Here is a 14,030-nt window from a genome sequence, read left to right as displayed (position 1 = left end):
AATGAACTTGTGAATTTGTGTGGCTCAGCCAATCAGGTATGGTGTGGTTGACCTTTCAGCTTCTGCAGTTGTGCATCATGGAGCAACCAATTCTGTGTAACTGTCAATTGCCAGAATATAAATTTGTAAACAGATGAAAAGCTGCATGACTGGCAGTGAGCATTCAAATGGGTCTCCAAGGTAGAAAGCATATTACAGTGCATTTTATAACCAATTAGTATGTGTCACATGTAGCTTGGCAGGCTAGAAGGCTAATACTATATTACAATATGCATTTATTGTACTGCGTGCCACTAATTTCACTAATACTAACTAGCAAAGTATGAGAAAAATTAGCTTCAAATGTATTTTAAGGAAAAATAGATGCTTTTTAACATCACTGTACCAACACTGTCTTGAAACAAAAAATCACATCCTATACCATGCTCACTTTCGCTCGGTGCTGTGAAAACGACGTGGTTTGTTTTGCGCAATTGTGAACGATTTTATGCATCGTGTGGAGAGATTAAATGAGATTGACTGTTGATGATGCAGATGAATGAGCCTATGACTGGATTAGTAACAGACATAATAAACGCTTTTGATTGGAGTGCCTGCACCATGAAGGCGTGGTGCTAAGGGCTACAATTATCAATGATGTAGAACCTCATATAACCTTTCTGACTTGCAGATGGTGTAAAAACTCCCAGAACTACCACTAACTTTTAGAGTACACCTTCTTCAATCAGCGGTTCAAGAAGTCAGCAGCTTTCAAAAAGGCTATGATATTCATGCAGGACAATACTCCTTCCCAAACATCAAAGTATTCCGTAGATTGGTGATCAAATGACCTGGCCCCCCTTTATCACCTGACTCAAACCCCGATGAGAACTAATGGGCCTAACTATAGTATGACAAGCAGTACACGCCTAACATCCTCTAAAAGAGGATGTGATCGAATCACAAACTTAACTGGTTCAGTGGATAACAAGCGTATGTGGTCATTGTGAAGAAATTTTAGCCGATTGTACAGAACATTAAAATAAAAAGTAGGATTGCGTAGAGTGGCCAATAGCTTATTGTTATTCTGTAAATAGGTTTAATAACCAGAATTCTTTTTGTACTATTTCCATTGACTCTGAAGAGAGAACAATTTATTTTATTTTTGTTTGTGACTGAATAACGAAAAATCTTTCTGAATAAATTTGAAGTAAAAAAAAGAACCTTTTGAATTCACTTTATCGGTTAATTGTTGCTGGAAATAATCTTGAGCCTGATCATTCTCCCCGGGGTGTAGGTTGGATACAGTGAGTGGGATGGGAACAGGAGTTTCTCAGCAATGTGGTGGTAAATAAAACATTTCTCTGACTCTATTTGTGTTATGTGGACCAATCACACGGTCCTCTCCACAGAGAGCAATATTATTATATTACCAGAACATTAAAAAGCAGCTACAAAACATGCTGTAAAAAAGGAGATGAAACAATGGCAATTAATCTAAGAGGGGCTTAAAATAGACCATTGGACATATGCTGCTCTTACCGTAACATTACAAAATCAACAATGTCTGAGCTTTGAGTTCCTCCAAGTACCTGTGGTGCATGTGGCTAGTGAGGCATGAAGAGGAAATGTAACTGCACTGATGCATTCCCACTTACGGCTTTGATCGGTTTCAAGTCTAGAGCAGACTGACACAGCAAATTTAGCTTCCGTTGGACTGGAACTATTCTTATCCGTGAAACATCTTCTGCAAGTCTCCGTCGTAACAGATAGCAGATAGAGTGTGGACATCATTCCCTGAATGTCTGAAGTCTTTCTACAGCTGAATCTTTTGCTGGCGTGACAGAGACTGTGTGGCCCGTGTGTATCAGACCCCTGGGGGTTTGTACTTTTCCTCTCTGTGGTCAGCATAGTGAAGACAAAGGGACACGATGCAAACACAGACGCCCACTTGTCAGCATTAGTGTCGGCGTTTTCCCCGCCTGTGTCCTGTAGTGGGAAAGGCCGTCATGTGGACTGACAGTGGGTCTCCCTGGGACGTGATACGGGTCCTTACTGCACAGTCAGCCCTGGGTAGTTCAGTCTGTTCACTCAATTAGAGGACACTTTCATAAAAACACAGCGGGAGCTCGAGCAAGAGAGAGTTGCTGCAGAACCATACCTTACAATCTATGCTTGCCAATTACAATTTGCTATTACAGTTTACAACTAGCTATTACAGTAAATATAATGTGGCTCTGCTTTTGTGAAGCAAGGACTGCAGGTGTTTCTTGGTTTGCTTGGGTGATGCACACAAATGTTCAATTTAATTACCTTATTTTCTATTTTTTAATGTGTAAACATAAAAATACAATAATACTGTTCATAGATATTCCTTTAAGCCATTGCAATTCTTTTAATGCAATATTACAACATATTGGTATATTAGTATGGATATATTAGTATGTGTGCATATATTAGTTGTATATTAATATATAAGTGGTTTTGATTGGTCAGTCTCTTTTGTACCTGTAATCATTTGAATGAAACAGGAAGGACATCTTTTAGGGGGCAACTCTGCATGCTGGTGACAAACAGCGGGATTACTACAGTATAAATGTTAATGTACAGCAACATAATTAGGCAATGAATGACATACGCTGATGTTTGCCCTGCATCTGGCACTTCTGAAAGAGCCACTTTCACCGGCCTGCCTGGCACCGGAACAGAGGAGCACATGAGAGCCTGGCTGAAGGTAAAGGGACCCTGTGTATCAGGAACTAGAATAGCTGCTTTGCTGAGATTAGGGAATGAGAATCAAGCAGAGTTTGCTATTAGATACAGACTGCAGCTGTAAATAGCTACCCTGCAGCTATTTCTCCAGTGTGGGCTCAGAGGAGGGCCTAGAGTCTATCCTGAAGCGCAAGGCAGGGGAACGGTGTGGGAGAGCCACTAGCATACCTGTGGAGAAAACCCAGAGTAGCTGGAGAAAATCTGTAAAACACAGGCGCAACATACAAAGCGCACACATACACAGTCGGAGCGAGATGCCAGCTATGGAGGCAGCCCCGAAATAGGAAAAAGCAAAAGGTAATGATGCTGGAAAATGCCCTGCAATGGACAGGCGTCCCATTCCAGCTGTTTCCCAGCTTGAGCCCCACGCTTCCCAAAATAGGCTCCATGCTCCCTGCAGCCCTGTATTGGATAAGCAGTTGGAGCAAAATGAAAGATGGATAACTGCACCTGTGCAAGTACACTGCTAAAAAACAGTGGTACGCTAAACAAATGTTACATATCTAAATTAAACATAATATTAAAACTTTGGAGGTGGTATAGGAAGTGTAGGAATGTGTGTATAATGTATATATAGGTCGTTTTTAACTTTTGCAGGGCTCAAGCTACATTATTTACATACATTTACAGATTTGTAAATACTGTTCTTGTTTATTGTAACTAATCATGTGACCATAGGTTACTGTAAATAAGTTACAGTAAAAAGTTCTTCATTTTTGTGCAGAAGGAGCATGCCAGTCAAGGGGTTCATGTGAGGAATAGAGTTTGCACCTGTCTCATATATTATCTAGTAAAATGCTGTTTCATGTTATTAACCAATAAGGGATGTGATTTGTTTTGCATATTTGCACCACGAGATCGATCGTCCCCCGCAAATGTTATTGCCATGGACCTGGGGGAAAAGGGCGATTGCCATTATGTCTTTAAGTTAAACATGACAACCCAAGTGAGGACTAATGGTTTGATCAGCGAAGACATGCGTAACATTACAAAGGCGTAGTACTTCTAGCAATAACTAATATGATCAGGTCAGATATACAGTGGGGGTTGGAGTGTCAGCTGATTTCTGACCACTATGGAACTTCTCTGTAGCGACACAGGTATATGAGCGAGAAAGCAGGTAGTGCACAGCCTACTGTACCTCCATTATCAAGTACCAGTGAAACACAAGAGTTTGTTTACCTTGTGCTTAGCCTGTCACTCCTCTTCTTCCTTTGAAATATAGGTATTCTTCTTACCACTTACCTTATAGCGTTTTCTTTCCTCATGCTGGGTTAATTTAACAGTGGCCTTGGCACCTTTTCCCTCCCCCCAGTGCGACTCTCATTGTCCTAGACAAAATGAAATCAGCTAGCTAAGTCACACCTCAGAAGCTGGCACCTCACATCATGCATATGTACTGTATCACGAGTTCTTCTTGGGGCATTGGTCCTTCTTGGGATTCCCACAGAGGTTGGTGCCCCACACCAAATAAATGTCCTTTGGCACCACAGAGTGTACAAGCACTGCTAGGGGTACAACAAACCCGTTTTACTTTCTGTCTGACAGTACACACCACAAGCAAGTAATCAGCTGGCTCAGTCACTAGTGCTCTAGGCGATCATGTATGCTGCCTAAAGGATTGGGTACATGTATTCATAGGTCACTAATCCAGAAGCACAACTTGTTATAAAAAGGTTTGAAATTCTTTCTGGGTAAGGTTGATGACTGGTTGGTGATTACTGATTTCATTGATTGTCAATCAGGTTTCCTCATTAAAGCAAAATTAAACAACAATAATGATCATTTCAGCAAATGATACTGTCATCTGTGTTATACGATAATGAAACGGTGGTGAATATGCTTCTGTGTTATCCTTCTGTGAAGTTCACTGCTGGGGTCGCAGTTCCGGGAAAAGGAATCACTAATGGCAGTGCTGATCTTATAGTGATTTTACTGCCATTTGTTAAATTACTTCCCACGTCAGTCTGCAGAGCGTACCATTAAACAGACACATTGACCTTCACTGCTGCCTTCCGCAGAATTCATTAGAGATGTGATGATTAACTAAGCTCTGATATTTCACATAGTTCCTTTATGTTTCGCTCTGCTTCCCATATTTTTGCATGTATCCTTGGAGAGGTCAGAATTTGTTCAGATAGGCAATGCAATGTATCTGATTAAAGGTAACATGGACTTGCCCGTATCATTGCAGACAGAATCCTCCTTGACAGCAACGTCTTTGAGCATATTCTGAATATTTTCAACCCAGGATCTGCTAGTGATGGTCTATCTCATGATTCATTACAATAGAGAAACCTCTCTACACTCTGCATTGAAGGTAATCTGTACCCTTTTTCACAAACAGGATAATACTTTGTTTTCCTTTATAATAATTGCATATATGTCAGGTGTATTCAGTACTATGTATTTCTGGGATTCTTTCAACTACATTTAATTTAGCAGAACAGCAGGTGATTGGGATATTGTTTTCATTCATTTAGCATGTCCCTTGTTTTAACTGCTATGAGCCTCTCATCCCCAGTAAACTGAGCTCTATTCCCATCATCTGACTTATTCAGTTCTCTTACTTCCACAGAAATGCTGCTTGAGCTTCCCCCTTTTCTCTGTGCTGCTGAAATGTCCTTTGTTTTTGCTTTTCATTCACATTTGCCATCCCTCATATGCTGGTCCAGTTTCTGACCATTTCTGTATTCTCCTATGCTGATTAAATTCCCATGCCCACTCTTGTGAATCTCACAGGCATTTTCAAAGTCAATCACATTGCCCTAGGCAGGGGTATTATAGTATCAGACAAAAACAATATTTGCCCTTCATATGCTTAGCTATACAGAATTTTCATACATGTTTAGAGATTTAGAATATTGGTGTTGCAACTAATTCCATAAAAGTTTGCCTTAAGTTGATAAATGAGCTCAGTTTTTTTATACACTCCATACACACAGTATCTCCAACCTAGTATTGAAACTAGCATACGGTTTTATCCCAGTACCTTCTGGTACGCTCCTGGTATACCCAAAGACCTCACTAAGCTACCTGCATATGACACGCCTTGCACCTGCGCTTTCTGGCCATTGTCCCATTACATAGTGGCTAATCCTATGCTAATCTCATTAGACCAGTGCTTGATACCTTTCTGAGTCTCTATTCCGGCGGTACCTCCTCTTATTATGGGCTGTCATCTCTTCAAAGGTGTCCTTGAAATGCAGTGCTAAAGCCTGCATCTACTTTGTAAAACTGTCCACACGATCCACACAGAAAGCAGAACTAAGACGGGTTTTGCTGCGCTGTCCATACGCAGAGTCCTTGTGGGGCATGTGACCTGTTGGTTTCCATTAGCATGAAGTTTAATTTGTACTGTACTGTAGGCTGTGTGCCTAGTATTGTCCTCCCTTGTCTGTAAAAGTGCTATAGCTATAGTGGAATTCCTGTAATTAGTGTCAGGTATCAACTCACCACAGTCTCTGGAGTGCTACAAAACAGGAGTGGAGACCGGCCTCTTTTTGAGTTTGTCAAAAGTAGTCTAGCAATTACCATCCCAGGAGAACCATTCATATTCCTTGGAAAATGTGTTTAAAGGCTGAACAACACCACCAAAATCCTTCACATACTGTCAAGGTTGTAATAAGACTCCATGTCAACAAAACTCTTCACCTCTGAAACATGCTTTGGTCCAGTTGTGAGTTCTCTCCACCTTCTGTGGATATTCGATTTTTTGACACAACATGCCCAACCTGGATAACCTTGGGGAGCAACAGACAGTATATATATATATATATATATATATATATATATATATATATATATATGGCTTTGGGTTAAGGTTGGTGTCGCTCAATCAATCAAACTGCTGTTACATTCCTGCAGCTTTCCACTCAGGGCACTATTTCATTGTCATGATAAATGAGGTTTGTCTCCCACTGTATAATGGTTCCACATCCCAAACAGTATGACATTCAAAGAAATATGTCCAGGTCAGTACAAAAAGTAGGAGGTCAGACCAAGAATGCCAACCATACAAAAAAATATGACCACCCAATTGTAATCAGCGATGGAAACGCATCGGCGAGTTCTGCACAGCCAAAAAGAACGCACTTATTATTTGTAACCAGTGACGATAGATGCCATACTTAGATACATCAGTTTCCCATTTTTTTCCAAATGAAACTATGCAACTTGTGCTAAATTAATGACACCTGCTTTGGAGAAATATTTTACCCAATTGTGCTACATATTTTTCACACTTAGTCAACTCTGAAATGTTGTACAGGTGAAATATATCTGAAATTTTAACATCCAGGTTCACAAAATAAAATAAACTCTGCTTAGCATTGCAGACCACTGGGGACTGTTAAACCTGTCAGGAGAGGTTTCAGGGGTGAGAGAGTCACAGAAAACTACCCTGGTATCTTTTTGGCCGCCTGTAGGCGAGGATGACTGCGACTGCTGTGGACCTGTCAGATGGCTCAGTAACCCTGATGGCAGCCATTTCACAGCCAGCTTCCACGGAGCCAAACGAGATGGTGAGGCAGAATTTGCAGGGAAAGCTCACTATCCATGCTGTGTTGGAGACTTCCATTGATTTTTTGCATCACTTCCCCAGTTGACAGGCAAAGTTTTAATAATATTTATCATATATTTATTAAAATTATGTTGTTTGTACAATCACCCACCCCACTTCTTTGCAATTATGGTTCCATTATGGTGCATCTAATATTACTAATTAATGACTATTAAACCCAAATGAAATAATAAAAAATGGATTTTCACATTCAGAATAAGGTTTATTGGCCATGCAAATTGATATTTACATGAAATATGTCTTATATGGTGCTTGCAGGATATATAACAACCAGAGAACACCGTACGTATAGAAAGAACAGTGGGAAAAAAAACCTCATGGACTACAGTCAATATTTTTAAATCTAAAATGCAGGGATCAGGTTATTCAAGCAGTGTTTCAGAGAGGCAGAAAAGGCAGAATCTGTGCCACTTGTTAAATACTTGTTAATTGTTAGTTGGCAGTCTTCACGAAGTGAAAAAAAGACGTGCAAATACAGTTTCCAGCTCAGTGTGATTAAAAAGTTACACTTATTCAAATAGAAGAATTCAAGACGAGACAAAAACGATTCTGCACCTGTAAATATTTTTGGGGTAATAAGAGTTTTTATATAAACCTCAAGCACTTATTGAATCTGTAGACTGTTTTTCTTCAGCTAACTGTAAGGCCTAATAACTTGATTGTTACCAGATCAGATTATACACTAATTATATGATCCAAAGTCAACTTTTTAAATGACATAAAGAGGAGGGAAAGTGACAAAGTAAGAATTAAAGAGGATATTTTATTTGTTAGTGACGTGGTGATGTACAGTAAGAGTGACTTAGGTTGAAGAATGAGGCAAAGCCTCTGTTTAATGACCCAGAATGTTTTTGCTCCCCAAGCAATTTTGTACTTTGATGTTCTTCTCTTGTACAATAAATCTTTTTCATTGCACCTAAAGCATAATATACGGTATAGTAGATCACCTATATCCACTTAATGCATCAGTGGCTCTCACGTTTTGCAGACATGATTCATGGATCTGATTTTCATATAAAATTGTAAATCTGGTCAAATCAAAAGGTCCCTTCCCCAATTCCCTGATTCTCTTTTCCTCTGTGGATTCCTGGTCCCCATCATATGGTCAGTTCCCAACCCCCGCACGGCCAGATCCATAAGTGGGCAGGATTGGGCAACGCTCACCCAAATCTCTGCCCACCTAATTGGTCACCTTCAACCTGCAGCATCTGAATCTGCCAATCATGTTCATTTCATTCATCCCATCAGATATTCTTCTTCTGAGCATTTGTAGTTGCCTGTGCAAGTGGAGGAGGAATGTTACCTTATTCTTATTACAGCTCCTTCTTGTTAAAATGCAGTGCAGGTCGCTTCCTCATTTGTCTGCAAAGTCAGCTTGTGTATGGTTTGGTCCCCTGCTTCTTTTCACAGTTCCCACTCCCGGTTGGGTTCCCAGTTTATGTGTTCTGGTCGATTTCCGTCCCCTGCTTCTTTTCCCAGTTCCCACCTTGTGGTCAGTTCCCATTTCCTGGTTGGGTCCCCTGCTTCTGTATTCTGGTTGGTTCCCGTCCCCTGCTTCATTTCCCAGTTCCTATCTTGTGGTCGGTTCCCATCCCCGGTTAATTTCCCAGTTCCCATCATCTGGTTGGTTCTTATCCCCTGTATTCACTAGTCCTGAGCATTAAGATGAAATTCAACAAAGCAATGATGAATGTCCATGAAGTTTCAGTATATAACGCCTAAAAAGATGTATTTAAAGAGCTACTGAAAGGATAAAACTTGAAAAAAAAAAAACTTTAGGGGTGGTAAAGAAGAAAGAGGTAACAATTTCCCTAGTGGCAATGTTGCAAAAACATTTCTCAATCAAATGATTTAATACATGCATAATAAAAAATAATCTTCCATTTTATGTCTTTATCATCAAAGCATTGGCAAACATTGACTTGCAGGATGTGGGCGTATTCACGGAGAGTGTGACCCATTGCAGGTCATGCAGTGGTCTGCTAGATTCCAGCAGGTTCTTTGTAGCCAGGATCTGACGGTGTGTACCATCTGTCTCATATACTGTTAGGGGATTGAAGCACGCTCTCCCAGCTTGGTGTCTGCGGATCGCTGTGGAGGTCTCATAAGGGGTGCTGGCTGCCCATCATACAAGATTCAACCCTTGATCTTATCTTTAGAGATCTACCAACATAAAATTTGAATACCCCATGAATATTGTGGTAGACAATGCAGCAATGTAGTAATGTAGGTAACTGATTATATAAATGATATAGATTTGTGTAAATGAAATATCTTTCTGGAATATAGAATAATTCCACATGGCCTATTTATTTTCTTTTGTGTAAATAAAATCTATCGTCATATAAAACATTAATAGGTCAATACTGTGTGGATAAGTATGACACAATAGAATGATTACATTACATCCCTATTTACAATAGAATATTTCTATATTGCAGCCTATATGAACTAGATTATGAACTCTTGTTGGTACTGTAATAAATACAAGTTTTGTTCATTGGTTTTATGCATGGTCATACCTACAATTTGAGGACACCAAGGTCAAGCCCTCAGTATTTCTGCAGCTCCAATACCCACAATGCATTATGGGGCACCCAGGAAGGGATAACACGTCTGACCTCCTAACTTTTATAACACAAATCATTACTTCATTCATTTACAAAAAAATATATATCACATTTGAAATCTCTAGAAATAAAAGTCAAACATTAATTTGAAGTAGTAGTAAATTGAAACCCAAAATAAAGTTCTTAAAGAGCTGTCCCGAAATGAAAAACTTCTTTGACAAGCATCATTGGGTGCTTTGTAATTAGTAGCATCTTTGAAATAACATAAAACATTTCTGTTCAGTATCAGTGACTACAATTGCAATTAATATCTAAAACAGCAAGAACAGAAGGACGGTCAGGCAAAAAATGTATGAGACTTAATAAAATGACTTTAATTTAATAATAATAATAAGTTATCAGATGGTAATGTGCAATTAAAATGTGCATTTAAAAAACAGCACCAAACATTTCCTGTTGCAAAGATGGATTGTTTCCATGGCGTGTTTTGACTGGGTGTGTGGAGTGGCACATGGGAGCGAGGTGTTACGGTGCCCAAAGGCAGCATGATCGCCATTAGCACTTCTTAGTGCACTGTGGTGGAATGATCTGGTGGCTACTGGTGCTCCAAGATAGCACCCCACTTAGTGGATGAGCAGCGTTGTTCATGATGTGGTCCAGTTTTACAGTACCAACATCTTTTCTGCTACTGCTTCCAGTGTATTCAGGGTCAGTCTCTTGATGGAGCTGCTGGTTGTTTTCCATAAACCACAAGACTAAGTCCTCTACTAGTCCTCTGTACTTGGACTCATCTCCAATGCAAATGCAGGACTCATCTTAGAATTTGCAAATGGCAAGAGCTGGTGTTGTACTGAAAGTTCAAGATGTAAAGGGTGAAGCAGAAGGGAAACATGATGGTTCCCTATCTAGTCCAGAACCCAGGTGTGGTCATCCTCCACAACCTCACCCACTTCCAGATGGTTCCAGTCTATAATTATCCACACATGAATGAATGAATGAATGAATGTAGTCAATTCATCTGCTATTTAAGCTCATTCTAAGAAATGCTCTCTTATTCCTTCTTGGGTTTGTGGTCATTCCCGCTCAGTCTGGCTTTCTGGTTTCGAATCTGTTTGTGATGTCTCTATGCTTCTAGCTGGCTCTGCAATTTGGATTTGGCTTAGCGTATATTGCTTGACCACATGGGCAGCATGTGGTTCAGTGGACTAAGCCTCTGTGCCTGTGATTGGAAGGTAGTCAGTTCTGAGCTGGTCTTAGCATGTCTGTGGATCTTAGCATGTCTTGTGGGCCATGGAGAGCAAGATGAGGTGAGGTGAAAAGAGAGTTTCCCCCTGGGGAGCTAAAATGATCAATTACTGTTATTAGCACCATGACCTCATTGACGGTGATACCAGTTGCTTCCCATCATTTAAGACCTGCTTAGCCCCTTCAGCTGCTCCAGGGCAGGCAGTACTGAGAACCCAGAGGCCCAACTGGCAGAGATGAACGCATCGTCGGGTAGAAGAGCGGTCTGTGCCACCCTGTGCAGATATTCACTGCGCTGTATAGAGTATATGTCCCTGGCATTTGTGAAATTATCCATTGAATAGTAACTCTTCAAAATTTGTTGCTATCTATTTATTGACCTTACAGCTGGGCCAATAACCAAAATTTGCAGGAAATTTGTATAATTTGATATTCTTTGATATTTTTTTTTTACATTTGCCATTTTATTATAATTTTTGTTTCATTACCACGTAACTTTATTGCACTGAAACTGGAAACAAAGTCAATTCCTTTGAAAAGAGAAAAGGTTTTTTATGTTGGTCCTCTAAGTCTATTAACAAAATATATTTTAGGTCATTTGAGGTTTCAGTGGATCTAACACTTACTTGTGGTGTCTTCTAGATATTTATGCAGTTAATTTAAAAATAATTTAAATTTAATTCAGGGAAAAGAGTTCTCACATTTCTGTGATTGATAAAATGTGTTCTCAGCGCAGATGTATCCCAAAAGATTACAATTACACTATGAGAAATAAAGGGAACACTGCATGTCTGAGCAGCCACTGCGTAGGTCTGTCTATCAACTCAAATATCATGCACAGGTATATAACTTGAAAACTGTCCAGTTGTCATACAACCTGAGTAATTCTCCCAGGCACCTGACATGCAAGCCCAGAATTTTCAGGTATACAAGGAAAAGGTATACATAATACGCACACAATGTCAAGGATGCGGGTGGGTTTTGAGCGGGGACGAGGCATAGTGCAGGTTGGAACAGAAATGGGTGAAGCACTGGTGGCTCACAGGACTAATGGGGATTTATTAAACAAAACAGGAAACAAACAAAAAAAAAAGCTTGAAAAAACTAAAAGGGGATAAATACAGACTAAATCTATATATTATTATTATAATAATAATAATAATAATAATAATAATAATAATAATAATAATAATAATAATAATAATAATAATAATAATAATAGGGGGAGCGAGCGAGCGAGCGAGCACAACCAACACAAAACAATGAACCACTAAGGGATGGAACTCAGGCAGGGACTTAAATACTAAAACTGAACTGGATAAACGAGACAGCAGGAGAGAGACAGACAATTAACCAATAGGGGAAGGTGCAAGGCGATGAGCAATCAGGAAAGCACACGAGAGCAGGCACAAGAACGGGCAACAGGTGGAACTAATCAACTCAGGGAACTGCGAGGGGAAAACCTAAGACTGACAGAAAGGAGGAAACACAATCTACACTAGGGGAACAGGCATGTACAAACAAGCACAAAACATGAAACCAAAATGAAATACAAATCACAAGACAAAGGAACTAGAGAACTCATACAATGAAACGCTAGAGAACAAAATAAAAAAAAAGGAGGCAGGATTCGAACATAACACAGTGGGAATCACATGAAGGTAGCCACATGCTCAACACATTAAGCTATGCAGCTGACAGGAAACAAGGGAAACACAGACTGATAAGAGGGACAGGATGGCCAGCGATGCCTGCTGGCCAAACAGGGAAGGGACACAGGGGCTGCCCCTGACACACACGAAATGAGGAGAAGGGTTAGAATCCCAAGGTGCAAAGCTACCCAGAAGAGAAAATATTCCACTTAAAATGTGGGTATATAATAGCTGCTTACATGATAAATACAATAGATTATGCAGACATGATCCGATGTTCTGATGAAGGAAGCCATGCTTTGATGATCCAGCTTCTTTGGAAATATAATACCTGTAATCAATTAGTGTCAAACCGCCAATTTATATCAGTATTTCACTGTGACATCTCTAGTGCCTGCCCTGCTGTTGTACCACTATTCATCCTGCCATCAAAAGCAGCACCAGCACCTGCCTGCCATCACCTGCCTTCCCTCCACATTGAGACTCAAATCTTAAAATTTGGTCTGTGTAAATTGAGATGTTGCCATCCTTGATTTCTTCTGCCGGGCCCTAGAGGATGGGCTCCCCCTTTGATCCTGATTCCTCCTGAGTGTCACGACCCCAGGGACGGGGCTGCACAGGAGCAGTCGAGTATCGCAATCAGACCAGCCTACTTAACCTCACAATAAGCTCCCAAAGTAGCGAAGTATTGTTGCCATTCCCGATGACACTTACTAAGCATGTCTCGTGTCTTGCCCCCCTGCCCTGCCTGCCTCTCCGTGTCCTGCCATCGTGCCTGCCGTTGTGCCTGCCCTGCTTCTCCGGTCATCTCTGCCTGCCTGCCCGTTCCTGCCTTCCCTGCCCTATCGTCCCTGCCCTGTCATCCTGATCTGCCTCTGTTCTGCTTCCTGCCCCATCGTCTCCACATCTCGTCTTTATTCATACAGGTAGGACTGACTCACCTGGCTTTCGACCACCAGCTTTCGACCCGACTATCCGCCTGCCTTGTATGGACTTCCTGGTTCTTCCCGAAACCAAGGACCCCTTCATCCCCGGACATCTGTGGTTAAAGCAACATAACCCGGCCATTGATTGGAAGAGGGGTAAGCTTGCCATCTGGTCATTGTCATTGGTTTCAGGAGTCATTGTCTAACCATCCTGTGTTGGGCTTCATCCATTGAGAGTCCTGAACCTGAGGACCTGTCCCATAATCCTCTGGACTATTCGGGTTATATGGATGTCTTCAGTAAT

This window comes from Brienomyrus brachyistius, chromosome 7 (genome assembly GCF_023856365.1).
Source record: "Brienomyrus brachyistius isolate T26 chromosome 7, BBRACH_0.4, whole genome shotgun sequence".
NCBI lineage: Eukaryota > Metazoa > Chordata > Actinopteri > Osteoglossiformes > Mormyridae > Brienomyrus > Brienomyrus brachyistius.
The sequence above is the reverse complement of the archived record's forward strand: the minus strand, read 5'-3'. Positions refer to the sequence as shown.